This window comes from Lontra canadensis, unplaced genomic scaffold (genome assembly GCF_010015895.1).
Source record: "Lontra canadensis isolate GAN:19392208 unplaced genomic scaffold, GSC_riverotter_1.0 scaffold46, whole genome shotgun sequence".
Taxonomy (NCBI): Eukaryota; Metazoa; Chordata; class Mammalia; order Carnivora; family Mustelidae; genus Lontra; species Lontra canadensis.
In genome coordinates, this window is record NW_022631040.1 from 11,022,547 (window position 1) to 11,041,093 (window position 18,547).

General features: G+C 35.3%; 1 long non-coding RNA gene across 1 annotated transcript; it reads left to right on the plus strand.

Annotated features, from left to right (window-relative positions):
* The first annotated feature begins 1,589 nt into the window (after positions 1-1,589).
* LOC116876608 lies at positions 1,590-2,630 on the plus strand. Its single transcript, XR_004384429.1, has 3 exons — positions 1,590-1,611; positions 1,720-1,886; positions 2,487-2,630. It is a non-coding gene; the product is annotated as an uncharacterized LOC116876608 (long non-coding RNA).
* The last annotated feature ends 15,917 nt before the right edge of the window (positions 2,631-18,547 follow it).

Consider the following 18,547-nt stretch of genomic DNA (forward strand, 5'->3'; position numbering starts at 1 on the left):
ATCCATTGCCACATGGATGATTCTAACCTCATTCCTTTGTTTATTTTTACGGTCTTATTCCAATAGTGAGAAATCTGGCCTCTATCTGTCATCCAGTTAATAAACTATTCAATTACAAGTATACATGTATAACAGTATTAGAATTGGTTTTACCTCCAAGGAATACAACTTTATAAGCTAGAGTAGAGTGCTTTATATAGACTTTCTTTTGTCTTGCTCTTACGGACTTCACTCATGTCCAAAGTTACTTAGGTCCATACCTTTTTTCCCCACCCCCTTCTGTGAGTTAGTTTTATTCATTTATAATACAGTTAGATTGCATTGTCACATTCTCCATTCCATTGTCAGATTCCTCCGACCTATCCAATGATTCTTCGAAAATCTGCATCCACTGCCCTACATTTCAGCCAGGTGTTATGACTGTCCTTACTTTTGAAAAGTTTTCAGTCATTATTAAGTCAAAAAAATTTTTTTTCTGTTCCTTCTTTCTTCTTTCGGTATTTCAGTTACACAGTTTATGCCTTTTGAAATTGTCCTACAGTTCTTGGATGTTCTAGTTTTCCTTTCTTTTTTTTTATTTTTTTCCTTCCTTGGCTTTTTAATTTGGAAGTTATCTATAGGCCTATCTTCAAGGTCACGGATTCTGTGTGTGCAGTCTGTTTACAAGCTCATCCAAGGCAGTCTTCATTTTTCTTAAAATGTTATGATTTCTTGCATTTCCTTTTGATTTTTTTTCCTTCCTGCTTCCACCTTTCTGCTTAATTGCTTATGTTCTTACATATTATTAGCTTTCTCCATTAGATCCTTTAACATATTAATCATATTATTTTATTACATTCTTGAATACTGCAACATCTGTTTCATATCTAAGTATGGTTATGATGCTTGCTTTCTCTTCAGATTGGTTATTTTTCCCTTTTCCCCTTTCGGCATGATTATATATACTTTTTGAGAGCTGGTGACTAATAGGCCCTTAGTGTGAGGATTTATGTTAACCTGTGTAGGACTTGGGCTATGTTCAGTGTTTGCTGAAGTTTCCAGAGGCTTTGTATTTTTCTAAAGTCCTTACTGTAGTCTTCTCTCTTGATTTTGGGTTCTTTAAATACTCCTCTTCAGAGAGATTCTGTATCTTGCAACCATCTCAGCTATCACTGCCTATATTTTACTACAGTTCTATTGGGCCAGTGGTAAGATGTGAGGTAGGGTAAACATTTACATAGTTGTTGTTGTTTTTTTTTAAAGATTTTATTTATTTATCTGACAGACAGAGATCACAACTAGGCAAAGAGGCAGGCAGAGAGAGAGAGAGGAGGAAGCAGGCTCCCTGCTAAGCAGAGAGCCCGATGTGGGGCTCGATCCCAGGACCCTGGGATCATGACCTGAGCCAAAGGCAGAGGCTTTAACCCACTGAGCCACCCAGACACCCCAGCATTACATAATTTTATGATCAGGTCTCAGTCTATTGGTAGATTTATATCACAGACTGTGATAACAGTCTACACAAATGTTACTCTAATGATATCATTTTATACAGTTTTTTTTTTTTCTTTTCCCAGTTAGGTGAGATACAGATCACAGGAAGTCTGAATGAGAGCAATGCCCTTCAACAAGGTGGAGTAAGATTCTATGAAAGTCCCGTCCTCTGAAGACTTACCCCTTTCTCATGGAGAACTCTTTGGGCCCATTTGACAATAATTACTCTCTCCCTTGCTTTGCCAGGGCCAGGAGAAGCTCTTTCTCAAATCTTCAAGGTGAGGATGGCCTATGGCTCCTGGAGGTATAAGCCACAACAGTGAGGAATTTAACAATTCATCAACATTACTATTTAATAAGTGTCCTATTAGTTTATGGCTCTAGTGGCTCTTCTCCAAATAAGCAGAATTCAGGTGTGACTCTCTGGAATCCCCTGTCTTTCTAAATGTCCAGTGGCAGTTTGTTCTATAACTTCAGTTCTTGGATGGGTCCCAAAAAAGTCATTGATTTTCCCCCTAAAAAAATTCCACTGCCATATAAAATAAATTAGCTAGTAAGGCAGACAGTTCACGGGGGGGGGGGGGGATATGTAAATGGCTCTTAATAATAGGAAAAGGGGACCAATCTCATTCAAAATAAGAGAAATGTAAATTAAAACTCTCCTGTGTTACCATTTCTCACTTAATTGGAAAAAAATCTAAAAATATGACAAAATACTTTGTAAGGCTGCATACTGGTGTAAATGTTAAATGATACATCTCCTGAGATGGGGGAGATTTGACAAAATTAGCAAATTACATGTGTATTTATCTGTTAATCTGGAAATCCCTGTTTTATAATCTTCCTCATACTCAGTGGCAAAACTATGAAAGCATATAAGAACAATGCTTCTTGGTACCTGAATTTCTGCTTTCTTTCAAAATATTTTACTGAAGAAATGTTATCCCTGTCCCCAGTGTGTCCCTCAGAATATGACTGCTTAAGCCATTGTCTTCCCAATTGTTTTCTAACAGGTGAGTCAGAGAGGCAAGAGAGAAGCTACTCTGGTTGACTGAAAAACTAGTGTGCCTCAAAAGAGGAACTGTGCCCACTTTTCTGTTTGGTACAGAGCTCAGATCTTTTGTGGGGAAATCATGCAAAAAGAATATCATCTCAGAACCTTATAGAAAGAATATATATAAACATAATTTATCAGAAAAAAGAGGAAATATAAATAATAACATTCATCACCATCAGTGGGATTAAAGAAGACATTATATCCTGAAAGACAAAAAAAAAAAAAATTCCATCAAGAGAAAATAAGATGGCAGCTGGTGTATATTTGGATAGAAAAAATTGTCCCTTCTGAAGAAACTTTCATGCATGGCTGTTAAAATTGTTCCTAGCAAAAGAATGTGAAAGAAGTCTTCTGGCAAGTGGACTTTTCTCTCAGATCTTAGAAATAAACTGATTGATGCCCACTTCAAGTGTTTGATGTTAAGGAATTTTCTTATTTTTTACTGTTTTTGTAAGTATTTTAGCAGAAATCTGGGGGAGGCTGAGCTGGGGACTGCCAGTTGACTATGCATCCCATAAACTTTCTTTTTTTCGTGCTGAGCACTATCTACAGGTGAAAGTAAATGGCTTGGTCCAGTGAGGAACATGGATAGGAATCAGTGTCAGTGGTCTCTGCCTTCTGAATTACTTCCTCTTTGACATCTTTATTGTCTACTGAGGTTGGATCTGGACCATGACTCTGCATTTTCTAGTAACTTGGATCAATAAGAATGGGTATCTTTTCTCTTTGGGTTAGTAGGAAAAGCCCTGAGGATGAGGAATTTTGGCTAGCTTCTGTGCTGATTATTGCATCTATGAAATCAGAATAGTACAACCTTTGTCATACCTATTGTCAAAGATGTCATGACCACGAACTAAGATACTATTTGGGGAGAAATGTGAGACATGAAACATCTTTCTCTGGAACCTAGAATTTGGTATTAAAGTCATTTCTAGGAACATGCTTAGCTTGTGAACTCATAGTCCCAGATTAAGCAGTTTAACAACAACAACAACAAAAAAATCACAGATCAAAAAAAAAGGGATGTCAGGATACATTTTTCTTCTCATAAGTCTAAGTAACTCAATATTAAAATTCTGAACACTGGATGAGAAAAACACACACTGAAACAACTATTTACTTTCATCAATGAGAAAAAAATTAAACTCAAATTGTCTGTACTTTTGACTATTTTCCTATTGCTTAAATAATAGGTGCTCATTTCTAGACTCTGGCTTTGTTTTGAGAATTTAATTATTTAGGACACACTGTAAGAAGGGGAGTAAAGTGCACAGATTGTCAAACCAAGCACACAGCATGAAAACCCACCTATTACATAACTATCTTGAACTGAGAAAAGCTGCCAATATCAGTAAAAATATCTGAAGTTTCTGAATAAGATTTATTATTCTCATATCTGTGATTTCATAACTTATTTGGTCTAATTGGATAAAACTGGTTGTTTTGATTTATTTTCATTTTTAATTTCTTATGATTATTTCCATGCTCTGACTCCAAAAAAAATATTTTTAAGGCATGAGTAAATTGAACTATTTTTGTTGCCCTCAAAGAAATTAAAGTACTCATCACTTACATACGTTCTTCAAAAAGCATTCATTTATTAATTTTTCTGAACTTTTCAAAAAACATAATTAGTTATGAGGCATATTACCTATTATCAAAATGGGAACCTCAGTTTCAAGCATTTATGTTATTTCTAAGATCATTTATTTATCAATATTTATTCAATAGTCAAGTTAATGTTCAGGCAAGGAGATAACAAATACTTCCTATTTAAGATCTTAAGGCTATGAAATTTTCTCAAGGTAATATGATAATTTACCAACAAAATATGGCTGAGTTTTTTAATGTGAATCTTTCTTTATCCCTTATCCATCTGCAATCACCATATCTAAACTTAGGACAAGCTCAATATTCAACCATATAACTATCTTCCACATCTTTCTTCTTTTTTCCTTCTGATTTTCCCCTTTAGAATCCAGTTATAACACATAGACTACATCTCATGGATTTCTCTTGAATGAGATTCTTCCTTCTTTCCATTGACCTGGTTTGGTTTTTAAAGTAAGACTTTAAAATTTTTCATGTATCAAATTATGTTTTAGTACTTACTTGGTTCTTTCCTATATACCAAGATTTTCTTTCATACTCCACTTTTAAGTTTTTTATATTGTTTTTATTTTGTTTTGTTTCTACCTGTGTGTGTGTTTCCTTTTAAACCTAGTAGAGGGAAAAATATAAAAAGAGGTGTGAAGTTAAAGTGCATGGGTGTGAAGGCTCAGCTCATAGGGATGTAGAGAGATGGAGATTATTAATCAAGAGGGATGATATTTTCTAAGGACTATAGACTCTCATATTTTTAAAACTAACAAATAAATCTAATGTCAGCTAGATAGAAAGTGGTGGGGATAGAATTAAAATCTCAGTTGTCAGAACAGTCCGGAGCTGTGCTCTCAACCACATTGTTGTGCTATCTTCCAGTTTGGGGACGTAAGGTTGAATAAATATGGCCATATATATATATATATATATATATATAAAATATGATCCCAGTAGTGACTTTGCCTCTATCTCTGGATCCAGATGTGATATGTTTTCAGGGTGTAAGCCAATTTCCTTCTTGGTTATGAGACAAATATTTTCTTGACTCCCTCCCAGCCCTTCTCATTGGAAACAAACATGCCTAGACATGGTGTAAGCTGTGAAGGTAAAAGCAATGGGAATAGCAAGTGTAAAAAAAATCACAGTCCCAAAGTTCAGAATGTCAGAGGCCTGTACAGGGATAAAAATCATCTGCCATCAATTAGGCTATTTAGAACATTTTGGGTTTTTTGTTTTTTGTTTTGCCTATAACTGTAAAATTATCACAATGATGCCTATCTCAATGAAAAGGAAAATAAAATATTAAGTACTGAGTGGAAAAGCTGAAGAAATAAAATACACAGGTCTTCTGATCTGGTTTCTTTATATTGTATGCAGGCCCCTAGGGAAACGATGACTGTGGCTCTAACAGAACCTGAAAGCTTGAGAGTGGACAGTGCTGTAAGAGTGACAATGAATATTACAAGATTGGTCTATGACAGCCTGAGGAGAAAACATAAGCAACATTTTGAAAGATTCAGAAAATAATATGGACGTACAAAGAACCAGTGATCCTCTCACATTTTTAGGTATTTTTAAAGGTATTTATTCATGATTCATTTGGCAACAACACTAGATGCTTTACTAAGAGAATTAAATGAAGGTTCTACTCTGTGCCTGAAAAAGCAGTGGCACAGATAAACCATGAGAGGGCACGAAGACACACAATTACCTCAGAAAACTACACACAAAATAAGACCGAATATCAAAAGTCCTCAGTTCTTCTGTTGCAGCATCTCTTGGTGCAGAATCTGTCCATTGGCTCCTCTTCATAGTAGAAAGGAGTTGAAACTTCCTTGTCTTCAAAGGATTCCCTCTCTTGGTTTGCAACTATTCCATGTTCCAGTCCACAAATAGTTCTTTTACTCTTTGTGTCCAAATTAGTATGGCCCTTATTAATTTTTCTGGGAACTTACCATCCTAAATGATATCCAACATACACTTTTGGTGAAAAGATACTATATCTAAATAAAGCCAGAATTCATTAACAGCCCAGCAATTTCATTTCATTTCCTCCCCCTACACCAAAAGTTATAGTTATAAAAATTTAAAGTTCTCTTACTGAATAAGTTTCCTTCCTAGTCACTGTTTACTTTGCACATAACCCGGAAAAGATTGTTGGCTGCAATTCTTGCGGTGTTACTAAAATATTTCTTTAACGTCCCAAGCTAATATAGTGTATATGAATAGATGACTAAGACAGAAGCTGAATTTTCATATTGTGCTTTAGCCCATGGTATACAGGGATTAAAAATTTGGCAGGTTTTTGTAAACACTGCACACATTACAAGAGTGTAAGAGTTTTGGTTCCCTTTACCTCCTCATATACAATTTCCCCACTGCTCCATATTTAATTAAATTTCCTAATTCAAATTCGTCTTTGTTCCAAACCATAGAATTCCTGTTATAATTCACTTATTTTGGTAAGAAAGTAGAACACATGATCTACAAGCATATTTTCCATCAGTTGCATTTGTCAACAGAAAAAGATGCAATTGAATAATACTTAAGTATTTACTTATCTGAATCTGAAAATCTAACTCATTCTACTGAAGGTCTTAGAAACTGAAATTCTAAGTAATTATTCATTTTGTTTGGTCCCAATCTACACCTTTAAGAGATTCCAAAATATTTCTGAAATAAAAGAATGACTTAGAAAATTCATGTGGGAATTAGTCACTGGAGGCTTTTAATCATGTCAAGGTATTACGCTTCAGTGAATAAGATAAGTCTTGAACAAGTATCTAAAATTTTGCTTCTGAGCTCAAGTAAATCTGACAATAATTTTCCATCACCAGCTCTCAAATTTTAGTCTTTGAGTTAGAAAAAAGAAGTGTTTTTGTAGACCTAAAGCAAACACAGAGAACACAGCATAAATAACTCAAAGGATTATCTTTGGAGGCAAAGACTTGTTTCTGATGATAATTCTAAATAATTTTTCAATAACTGGGCCTGACTTGTAACTTAAAAGTGTTAATCTCTTTACCACATCCTATCTATATACTGATTTAGAGGGGTTTTTTTGTTGTGTTGTTTTTTTAATGAGGGAAAAAAAGATGATGTCTTAACAATCTAGACTCTTACCAATTTTGTGTATGTAAAGCTGATTCCTCTTTAGCAATGATATACATCTTTCATGAAAAAAGACAAATTTTGGACATTCATTCAACAAATGCTCACCAATGGCTGAACTATATAACTTTCAGAGAAATGTCCTGTATAGAACTCTCCTTCTGATAGGGCTTTAAGGTCATACAACCAGGCAATAAACTGATAAATCATTAATTATTCATCTTAAGCAATGCTCTGAGGGAATCTAACAGGATCCTGAGGTTTAAAAAAAAAAAAAAATCATGGGAAAAAGGAGGAGGGCCTACTTATGTCGACTAACCAGTGATTTCCTCTTGTTGAGGTGACCAAAGATATGACCTGGAAGATGAACATCAGCCATGTGAAAGAGCTTAACCGAGACTGTCTTTGTAGAAGAAATTTATTCAGATTTTAAGGTAGGAAAGAGCTTTGCATGTTCAAGGCATTGAGAAACATTAAAAACATGTGGAAAAGAATGATGAGGTAGGGGTTAAGTATTAAAAGAATCTATTAAATGGCTAGTCAAGGATGTCTTGTAAAGATGGTGTATTGAGGGGCGCCTGAGTGGCTCAGAGGTTAAGCCTCTGCCTTCAGCTCAGGTCTTGATCTCAGGGTCCTGGGATTGATCCCCACATCGGGCTCTCTGCTCAGTGAGGAGCCTGCTTCCTCCTCTCTCTCTGCCTGCCTCTCTGCCTACTGGTGATCTCTCTCTCTGTCAAATAAATAAATAAAATCTTTAAAAAAAAAAAAAGATGGTGTATTGAATTCATATTTTGACTCACTTCCTTCACCTTAAATACAAAGCAACAGTTAATAAATCAGGAAAAAATAGGAGTTAAAAAAAAAACATAGAGCAGCTCAAAGGAAACATAAACATCTTCATGGATAGAAATGTTGGTGAGTTTGGGTAAAGCCACATGAATTACAGACTCCAGGTCTGTAGTTTGGAATTAATAACTGAGAATTTAGCTTTGGGAATTGAAGAAGATTCAAAAATCTATGTGCAAGGTACAATCGCTGTTTGTTTGTTGTTGATATATCAGAAAATGACTAACTTTTGTATATGAAACTTGTATCCTACAACTTGGTTATAACTGCTTATTACTTCCAGGAGTATTTTGTTGTTGTTGTTGTTGTTGTTGTTGTGTCTTTTAGATTTTGTATACAGAAAAGCATGTCATCTGCAAAACAATACACTTTCATATCTTCATTCCCAACGTGCACAATTTTATTTCCATTTCCATTTCTTGTCTTACTGCATTAATTAGAACTTGCAGTGCATTGTTGAAAAGGAGTGGTGAGATGGAATATTCTTGCCTTGCTCATAATCTTAATGGGAAAATTTCAAGTTTCTCACCATTAAGAATGATATTAGTCACACGGCTTTTTTGTAGGTATTCTTTTTCAAGTTCCTCTCTATTCCTAGTTTCCTGAGAGTTATTTATTGAAAATTTTTGTGTCATATTCATGAGATACAAAGTTCTGTAGTTTTCTTTTCTTGTAATGTCTTTATCTGATCTTGTATTCAGGTGATGCTGGTCTCATAAATTAATTAGGAAATACTCTATTTGCTTTTGCCTCCTGGAAGCTATTGCAGAGAACTGGTACAATGTCTTAAATGTTTCACAGAACCTGCCAGGGAACCCATCTGCGCCTGGTGCTTTCTACTTTGGAAGGTTACTAATTTTTTATTCAATTTCTGTAATAGCTATAGGTCTATTCAGATAATCTATTCCTTCTTGTATGAGTTTTGTCAGATTGTGTCTTTCAAGGAATTGGTCCATTTGATCTAGATTATCAACTTGATGGACATAGAATTATTCATATACTTCCATTATTATCCTTTTAATGTTCATGAGATCTATAATGATGTTCCTTTTATTTCTGATATTAGTAATTTGTGTCTTCTCTCTTTTTTTCTTAATTTTTGACTAGAGGCTTATAGCTTTTATTCATCTTTTCAAAACACCAGCCTTATGTTTTGTTGACTTTCTCTTGATTTCCACTTTTTAAATTTATTGATTTTGATTGTAATTTTTATTATTTCTTTACTTGTTCATACTTTAGATTTAATGTGCCCTTCTTTTTCTAGTTTACTAAGGTAGAAGCTTAAATTACTGGTGCTCAATAGTTCTTCTTTCACAATATATGTTTTCAATACTATAATTTCCCCTTTAAGCACTGCTTTCACTGCATCCCACAAATGTTAAATTGTATTTTTACTTTCAGTTAGTTAAAAAAATTAATTTACTTGGCAATTTCTTCTATGAACCATGTATTGTTTAGAGGTATGTTGGTTATTCTTTGAGTTGTTTTTTCCCCCTGTGGACTGTGAACATACTTGGTATGATTTCTCCTTTTTAAAATTTGTTAAAGTGTATTTTATGGTCCAGAATGTGGTCTAATTTGGAGAATGTTCCATGCGAACTTGAAAGGAATGTGTAATTCCGCTATTGAGTAAAGTAGTCTATAGATGTCCATTAGAGCCAACTGTTTAATGGTACTACTGAGTTTACATCCTCCTTGATTTTCTGTCTGAAAGATCTGTCCCCTTCTAATAGAGTGGCATTGAAGTCTCCAATTATGAGAGTGGATTCATATATTTCTCTTTGCATTTCTATGAGGTTTTGCATCATGTATTCTGGCTCTGCTGTTAGAGCCATACATATTAAAGATTGCTACACCTTCTTGGAGAATTGTCCCCTTTTTCATTATGTGATGCTCCTTCTTATCTTTGTTACTTTTCCTTAATCTGAACCCTGCTCTGTCTGAAGTTAATAATAGATACCTCATCTGTCCTTTGATTAATTTTAGTACGGTATACCTTTCACCATGCTTTTAATATTAATCTACATTTGTTTTTATATTTCAAGTGAGTTTCTGGTAGACAATATTTAAGTAAGCCTTGTTTTTTGATCCACTCTGACACTGTCTTTTAATTAGTGCATTTAATCCATTGACATTTTAAGTGATTAAAGATATATCCATATGCAGAAGAATGAATTTGGACTCATGACTTACACCATACACAAAAAATAATGCAAAACAGATCAATCTTTTGTTTAATAGCTAAAACTATAAAACTCTTAGAAGAAAACAATGGAGAAAGTTTTTATGCATTGGATTTGACAATTATTTCATGGTTATGATATAAAAGCATAGCCAACAAGAGAAAATAGATAAATTGAACTAAAATTCCAAAACTTGGATGCTTCAAAGGACATTATAACAAAAGAACAAAACCTATAGAATGAGAGAAAATATTTGCAAATCATGTACCTAATAAGGGTTACAATTATAAGCTTCTATATAACTCAATAGTAAAAAAGACAAATAAACCAGTTTAAAAACATACAAAGGACCTGGATAGACGTTTCTTTAAAAAAATTTTTTAAATGGCAAATAAGGACACGGAAAGCTGCTCAATATCATTATTCGTTAGGGAAATGCAAATCAAAACCACAATGAGATACTTTTTCACACACACTAAGATGGCTATAATTTTTAATGGAAAATAATAAATGTTGGTGAGAATGTGAAGATGTATGATTGAGAAACATTTGATTCTGTATCAACTGAAATTTGAGAGTTCTTTGTTATGCAGCATTATTGTAGCAAAACCTGTAGCAAAACCAGAACTAAGAGATGAAGCAAGAATCTGAGAATTTTTCAGAACTGAAATGAAAAATGACCAGAGTCCATCCTAATATTGAAAATCCAAATATTGAGTAGCCAGTTTTTATTTTTTGAACTGTTTCAACTATTTTCTCAGCTATTATCTTTTCTTCAAGTGATTCCTTTTGGCCTCCTTAAACTTTGTAGACCACCTAACTTCTCATCATTTCTTATTCTCTTAATATCTTTTAAGCTTCTCAAAACCTTGAACAAAAGTCTTCCTCACTATATTATTTTTGTCCTCTTTATTCTTCCTAGTTAGTTTCCTTCGTCCTTTGAAGTTTTCTACAGGATTTTTCACATTGTATGTGACAGGTCACATCCAGAACAATTAAATAGATGAGAGTTATTTAAAGGAAGAGTCAGGAGGATGGGAAAATCATGTTTAAATATTCTCATAAACATTATCAGTAACAACTAACCATGGCTGTTGATTATTGCCATGCTATTTAGCAATGAAATAAAGCTATCAGAGTATTTTGAATACTTTAGGAGAAATATGAAGCCCAGGCCTTCTGCTAACCCTGAAGTTCTTTTCTCCATTTACATTAGTGACATTCTCCCAATCCCAAGTCCTCAGATACATGCTTCGTAAAATCACAGAACCATGCCTTGATTAAATACAGCTGTATAACTACCCAAAGCATAGGTTTAATAGCAATCTTCCTGTCATCACTCAAACATATTTTAAGGCCTTAATACAAAAGGTTACAAATTAATTATTTGTAATATCCTAAATCCCTTTACTGAATCTCTAAAGCTCCCACACTTTCTGAACTCTCACTTCCTAATAAGTCCTTAAAAAAAAAAAAGAATCCTAGAAACACGTCATTAATTCGAATTCCCAGCTTTGTTTTCTTTTCCTAGCTGATTTACGGGGCCTCTTCTCTGCAATCCTCTTCTTTTCCAGGCCTTCCCTTAACCTTTCTTATTAGCCCTTTTTCCCTAAGATCCTTTGAAATGGAACCGTCGGTCACTAGAGCAGCGAGGAAGTGAAGCATTAGCCCTTCCCTGACCTTTCAGGAACAAACTAAACCATACTAAAGGCTCTTCTCTTCCGTGAGAACAGAAGAATGCTATTGCCTGTAACCCTAATTGCTTAATTTGTCTGTAACAAAACTTTCTGGGATGCCAGGCTTTTGAGAACCAAGATAAAAAGCTTCCTAGAGACTCATGAAGAAAAGAGAGCAACCCTGTCTTAAAGGACCTCTCTTCTCAGTTTGGATCACTGCCAGAGGTTCCTTCCTTTTGAATTATAATTCAATTCAACATAGAAGAGAGTGTTTCTTAGAGCCTAATGCCCTAGTGATCAATTTAGACTTGAATATTTCATAAATTTAGAGCTTCAGGTTTCTGTTCTGGGTGTTCCTTATAAAAGCTTCTTTTTAGGACAATGGGACCTGCTGACTCTCTGGACATTGTAGAGTTTTTTATGAAGTACATGGTGAGTTAGCCATAAATGCATAAGGCTTTACAGATTTGATATCCTATTTAATGCACATCAGTTTTAAAAGGAGAAGAGAATTAAGCCGTACAATGTGTATTTTGAATTTTACTGAGTCTAGATATTTGAAAACTGGTTTAAAATGTTAGCCAAGCCAAAAATGCAGTTAAATTCACCCAATTCTGTTTTATACCATGTATTTAAGCCCACTTCCCATTGGGTTGCTTCCCAGAGTGTGCATTATCTGTTGATTGCTTTAAAGTATAGAGCAAGTTCAACAAAACGTTATACAAATGGAAGAGAATTATTCTGTTCTCCTGTATCAAACTGAAATACAGCCCAGCATATAATTTATACTACATTTTGTTGGCCTTGGTGTTTGATGTAGGTCAAAAACAAATGTCTTTAACTACATAAATATCAATGGGCTATTGTTTTGTATTATAATCAGAACACTCACTGATCTGTACCTGGGAGAGATTTAAAGTTATCTCAATGCTGCCTTAATGCCCTTGATCTTACTTGCAAATTTCACCGGAATATCACCATAAAACTAAGATGCGCATGAATATGTTGGTTTATTGAATACCAGGCAAACATAGATTAACATAGTTTAGTTTTGCCTCTAACAAAGGTAATGATAGCAGAAAACCTATGTATAGTCCTCATTTCAACTTTATTATGTAGAGCAGATATGAAAGGTTAGTAACTAAATGTTTGGTATGAACACCATTATGGCCAATGTTCTCAAATAAGTTTTTAGTCTTTAGAAGATGAACTGTAGTATATTGTATTCGGTTTGGTTTAAATAACCACCACTAACGTTCAGATAAGTATCTGAACTTTATCCGAACTATCCAAACTTCCTTTAGTTTGTGATTCAAGTCCGAAAATCTCATGAGAACAGATGCTCTTGTAGCTTTCCCTTACTTCCTGCTTCATTGTGAGAACTAGATTTCCAAAGAAATTCTTAAATGCTTAATAAGTCTGAATGGGTGATGCCTGGGGACTTTTTTGCCATTCAAATTAAAATTTATTTTATTGCTTTTATCCAGTTGAAATTTTAGTTCTTATCTTTCTTAATACAGCAGTCTTCTCCCATACTAACTCTGGTGGCTTTGCTTTCCATGGTCAGTTACCTGTGGTCAACCACAGTCTGGAAGCAGAGGATCCTCCATCTAACTTATTGTCAAAAGGTCAACAGTAATCTAACCCTATGTCACAATGCCTATATCATTGTCATCACTTCATCTCATCACATAGGCATTTTATTACCTCACATCATCAAAAGCAGAAGGGTAGGGGCGCCTGGGTGGCTCAGTGGGTTAAAGCCTCCGCCTTCGGCTCAGGTCATGATCCCCCGGTCCTGGGATGGAGCCCCGCATCGGGCTCAGCAGGAAGCCTGCTTCCAACCCCCTCTCTGCCTGCTTCTCTGCCTACTTGTGATCTCTCTCTGTCAAATAAATAAATAAAATCTTTAAAAAAAAATCTCAGAAATACAGGGTTCAGACAGCTTCCAGGTTGGCAAATATGTGGACGTGCTGGGAGAGTGGTGCCCTCAGAGAGAGCACAGAAGCTCTGAGCCCCTTGCTACATACCTGCTCTATGCATCTCTTCCATCTGTTTATGAATAATATATTTCATCTATTATAGACAATAATATAAACAGTAAGTAAGTAAGTGTCCAGTCTCTGTGTGTTCACCCTTCCATCCCCGGGCTCTTTTCTTTCAGAGTTATTCTTCTAAAATGCAAAAATTATAAATAATCAAGAACAATTGAGAAAAGATATTCTTGCATTTGACACGTAGTTAATGGTTCCATTTTAACTTTTAAATAAAATACAAGTTTTTCCAAGAAAATCAGCAAAGTTCAATGGGTGCTGGACAAGACAAAAGGAGACCCTAACTAGGTGTGATCATGGACAAATAATGCCACCTGTCCCCACCTAAATCTCCTGCTCTTCAAAATAAGTAAGTTGGAATCGATTATAACTATAGACATTTTCAACCCTTATTTTCAATAGAGCTTAATAATGGAAAATACAACTACAATATTGGTTATAGAGGAAAAGAGATTTTCTGCCAGGTAGAAGATAAAACTATACATTTCCTCATCCAGAGATAATGATAAATCCTGTCAGTTTTTACCTTTGAGCAAAGAAGCATATGATCTGAAGTTCATTGTAAAAAATGAATAACTTCTTCAAACAGTTTTACTCTACTGGAGAATGTTTCAGAATATCCCAAAATATAAAATCACAGAAAGATTAAAGAAATAATAGGAAAAAATAAAAACAAGAGGATTTGAGTGACTAATTAAATATCTATACCAACTAAGAAATCATATCAGAGGGTTCTACTTCAGAACTTAAAGACAAGACTAATAGGGCGCCTGGGTGGCTCAGTGGGTTAAAGCCTCTGCCTTCGGCTCGGATCATGATCTCAGGGTCCTGGAATCGAGTCCCGCATCGGGCTCTCTGCTCAGCGGGGAGCCTGCTTCCCTCTCTTTCTCTCTCTCTGCCTGCCTCTCTGCCTACTTGTGATCTCTCTCTGTCAAATAAATAAATAACATCTTTAAAAAAAAAAAAAAAAGACAAGACTAATAGATAAATGGATAGCAGCCCAAAAAGAACCTACCCCCTCTGCCACTATCACAATACAATTACCCAAATTTGGTAAGGAAAAGGGGATGGCTGAAAGGTTAGGAAAGCCCTAGAAAATTTTAAATTTTTTTGAGTATTATTAAGGAATTTATTAGAATTTATGGCCATCATAAAAATATTTAGAATTATTTTTTCTGATTTTCTGCTTCAAATAAAGGAATCACAAATTCCTATAGCTATCCACAACCACTCCCCTAAACTCTATCTCTACTCTTATGTCTACTAAGTATTTCACTTAATATGTCAAACATAACCCTCTAGTCCCCTTGCCACTCCCCCTACCCGCCCCCCCCCACAGAAAACCTCCTTGCTCCTCTCCCCTTTTCCTTCATCCCAGTGAGTGGCACCACTGTGTTCCAAATTTCTTAGGTAAAAAATTTTAGGAGTAGCCCTTGCTCTTTCTCCTTCCCTCACCTCTCATGTGTAATGCCAGAGAAAACCCACTCAGCTTTACCTGTGCAATATCTATTGAATGTTAATTCTTCCCAGTCCTCATTGTCATTATCATATCAACCCACCTACATCTTTACTCTTGACAACCTTGACAGCTTCACAACTTGCTTCACTGATTTTCTTCTGTCTCCCTACACCAATTCATGTACCAATTATTTTCTTAAAAACATAATTCTGAGAGACTTTTCTGCTTAAAATCTCCACCTGAGTGTATTCTGAACATTTGAAAACCAATATATCCCCAAACCTAATGAGCTTCTTCCCTTGGAAACACAGAATTCCCCCTGCATGTCTCTTCTTATGTTACAAATACCAACTTAGCGATCAAAGGCAGAGGCCTCGGAGTCCTTGTAAGTTCATCGTTTTCTCATTTTTGAATGAGCTATTCCCACTGTTTCTCCCCTATAACTTTCCATAACTTCTTCATTTTTGTCATTTTTGTCATTCCAAACATCAATCTCTCAGAGATTCTGATTACCCTGTCTGAAATTGTCTCCCCAAACCTTCTGTCCCTCTCTATTCCAGTACACTGTTATGTTTTTACAGCACTCAGACTAAGAAGGATGGCAGAATAGATGAGAAACTACTTCTCCATCCTCAAAGATGGACTAGAGAAAGGAGAGCATGCATTAGCTGAAAAAGCAAAAAATGAAAAAAAAATTAAAAATAAAAAAAGTTAGCTTCTCTTTTATCAAATATCCATACTGCCCATATTCATTAGCCTCCCTGCCTCCCCCCTTCATATTACCAATATCCCTTCCAGAGCTAGAAGTAAGGGATTATTCTGGGGGTACTGAGCAGATGACGTAGAGATCGCCTGGGAAGGTGGTACCATGGGGCTGATCCACTGCCAGCAAGCAATTGTTTCAAAAGGACAGCTTGCTTCTGGCATTATATGCTAAAATTGAGACTCTTGACTTTTCAGCCTCCAAAGCCTAAATGTTTGGCACGAATAGCAGAAATCTGGCATTTTCAGTGCTCATATGTCCAAAAGCTGGAAAATTAGAAAATGCTAAGAGTCTCAAATTGGTGTCCACTTTGGAATATTTGGCCCAGGAAAATGTATATTCTCATGCTGCAGGAAGTTGGGTTTGCAAAATGAAGGCTGAATTGGAGCCAAAAAGCAAGCACCATTTGCCAGAGTGTAGATGAAATATGATAGTTTGCTGCACAAAGTTTCTTTTTAAAAGTTATTTGCAGCTGCCATGACACATCTTTAAAGTTGTAATATGTAGAACTGTTATTTAGGAATTCCAACAGAGGGAAACAAATCTCAATTGTTTACATTTAAACATGATGTAGTAAGATACAAAGGAATAAATGTAAACGTTATAGATTGGACAAAGCAATGCAAGTGAAACATGGCTCAAATCAAATCGTCGACTTAAATGGTCCAAAGAAAACCAGAAACTCTCATTTTCATAGAAAAGATGTATTTACTATTATTCTACGTAGCAGACTTTCTTATAGTGTGTTGAGAGAAAATACATTGTTTTAGGAAGTGTTTATTTAAGTCAAAGTAATATGATGACAGAACTCCATTGCTTTTAAAAGAAAAAATCCTTAACAGATAATAGTACCCTTAATTACATTTTCTATTCCCTTTGAAGAAAACAGCATAACTACAGAAACTCATTATGTGAAATTTACTAGTTAAAAAAAAGCACAAAAAGTTTGACTTAAAAAGTTAGAAACTATGTATAACTAAGACTGGACTATTAAAATAGATTAAAATTTGGCAAGCAGCTAGGAAACAGAGTATGTTTGCAGAAAGGAAGAGAGAGAGAGAAAGTTAATAAGTGAAATGGAGAAGATGAAGGGGAGAGAGTTGTAATTTTTTTAGTTTGTTCTACTGAAGAATAACTTTGAAAGAATGTCAAGAAGCGATTTTCAATGCTGAATGTTCTACTCCTGGTGACATTAATAGACATTTAAGGTACAACACACAGAGGTAAAGTATGGTAGGAAATAGTTTAATTTCAAAAAATTATTTTTGGATTCCTTATTGAATTCACACTCTTGTTTGGAGAGATGGCAGTTAATAGTAGAAACATCTTTCACGTTCTCTGTTCCTTATCTGGTCACCACTCACACAAATCCTTCCACTGATTTGCTACTGTTTCCAGGAGATGCTGTTAATTGCAGAAATGCAAGCTCTAAGTGAGAACAAACCCTCTGACCTGGGCTGATTTGCTTTTCCAGTGGCTTTATGTTGCCCTTTACCTTAAACCACAAAAAGCAAAGCACCTGGCTCTGGAGCAAGACCTTCTGGGTTCAAAATAGGCTCTCCCACTTACTCAGCGTGTAACTTTGGGCAAGTCATTTAACATTTCCTGCTTCAGTTTCCCCATGTGTACAATGGAGATAACAGGAACACCTACCAGAAGGGCATAGAGAAGGTTTAAATAAGATAATAAAAGTATAGTGCTTACAGTGGTACCTGGAGTTTAATAAGTTCTCAGTAAGTCATAGCTACTATTATGTATGCCACGTAGCTGGGTGAGGAACAAATATCAGTAAACAAGCAAACATCAGTTACTGTTAATGAATCTGTTTCCCTATAAATAAAGCACATTATCCTACTATCTAGTTCTAGTCTGTGACTGTATGGAGACATTTAGTCATTAAAAAAGAGTCCATACAATTGACCAAATGTAGTCCTTACATTTGCCAGCCTCCCTTACAGTTCATTGGGAGCACAGAGCTATTAACTGGACAGTGCACGGAAGAAAGTGATTGATGCCTGTATCAAGCCTACCCAGGAAAGCTCCAGCTCCTTCTTCCTCAGCCACATCACCCTTGGAGTCCATGTACTCTAGATGGTGAAGTTTTCAGATGAAGGACAGCATCCCAACGTGAGGCACACTTTTCATGGATGAGAAATACACCTTTGTATATTAAAACACTGAGAATGTATAGCTTGTTTGTTACCATAATATTGCCAAGCATAATCCTCATTACCGCAGTGATCAAAATGATGCAAAACTTCCTAGTGAAGGAATTAGAAACAAAACAAAACAAAAACAAAACAAACAAAACAAAACAAAACAA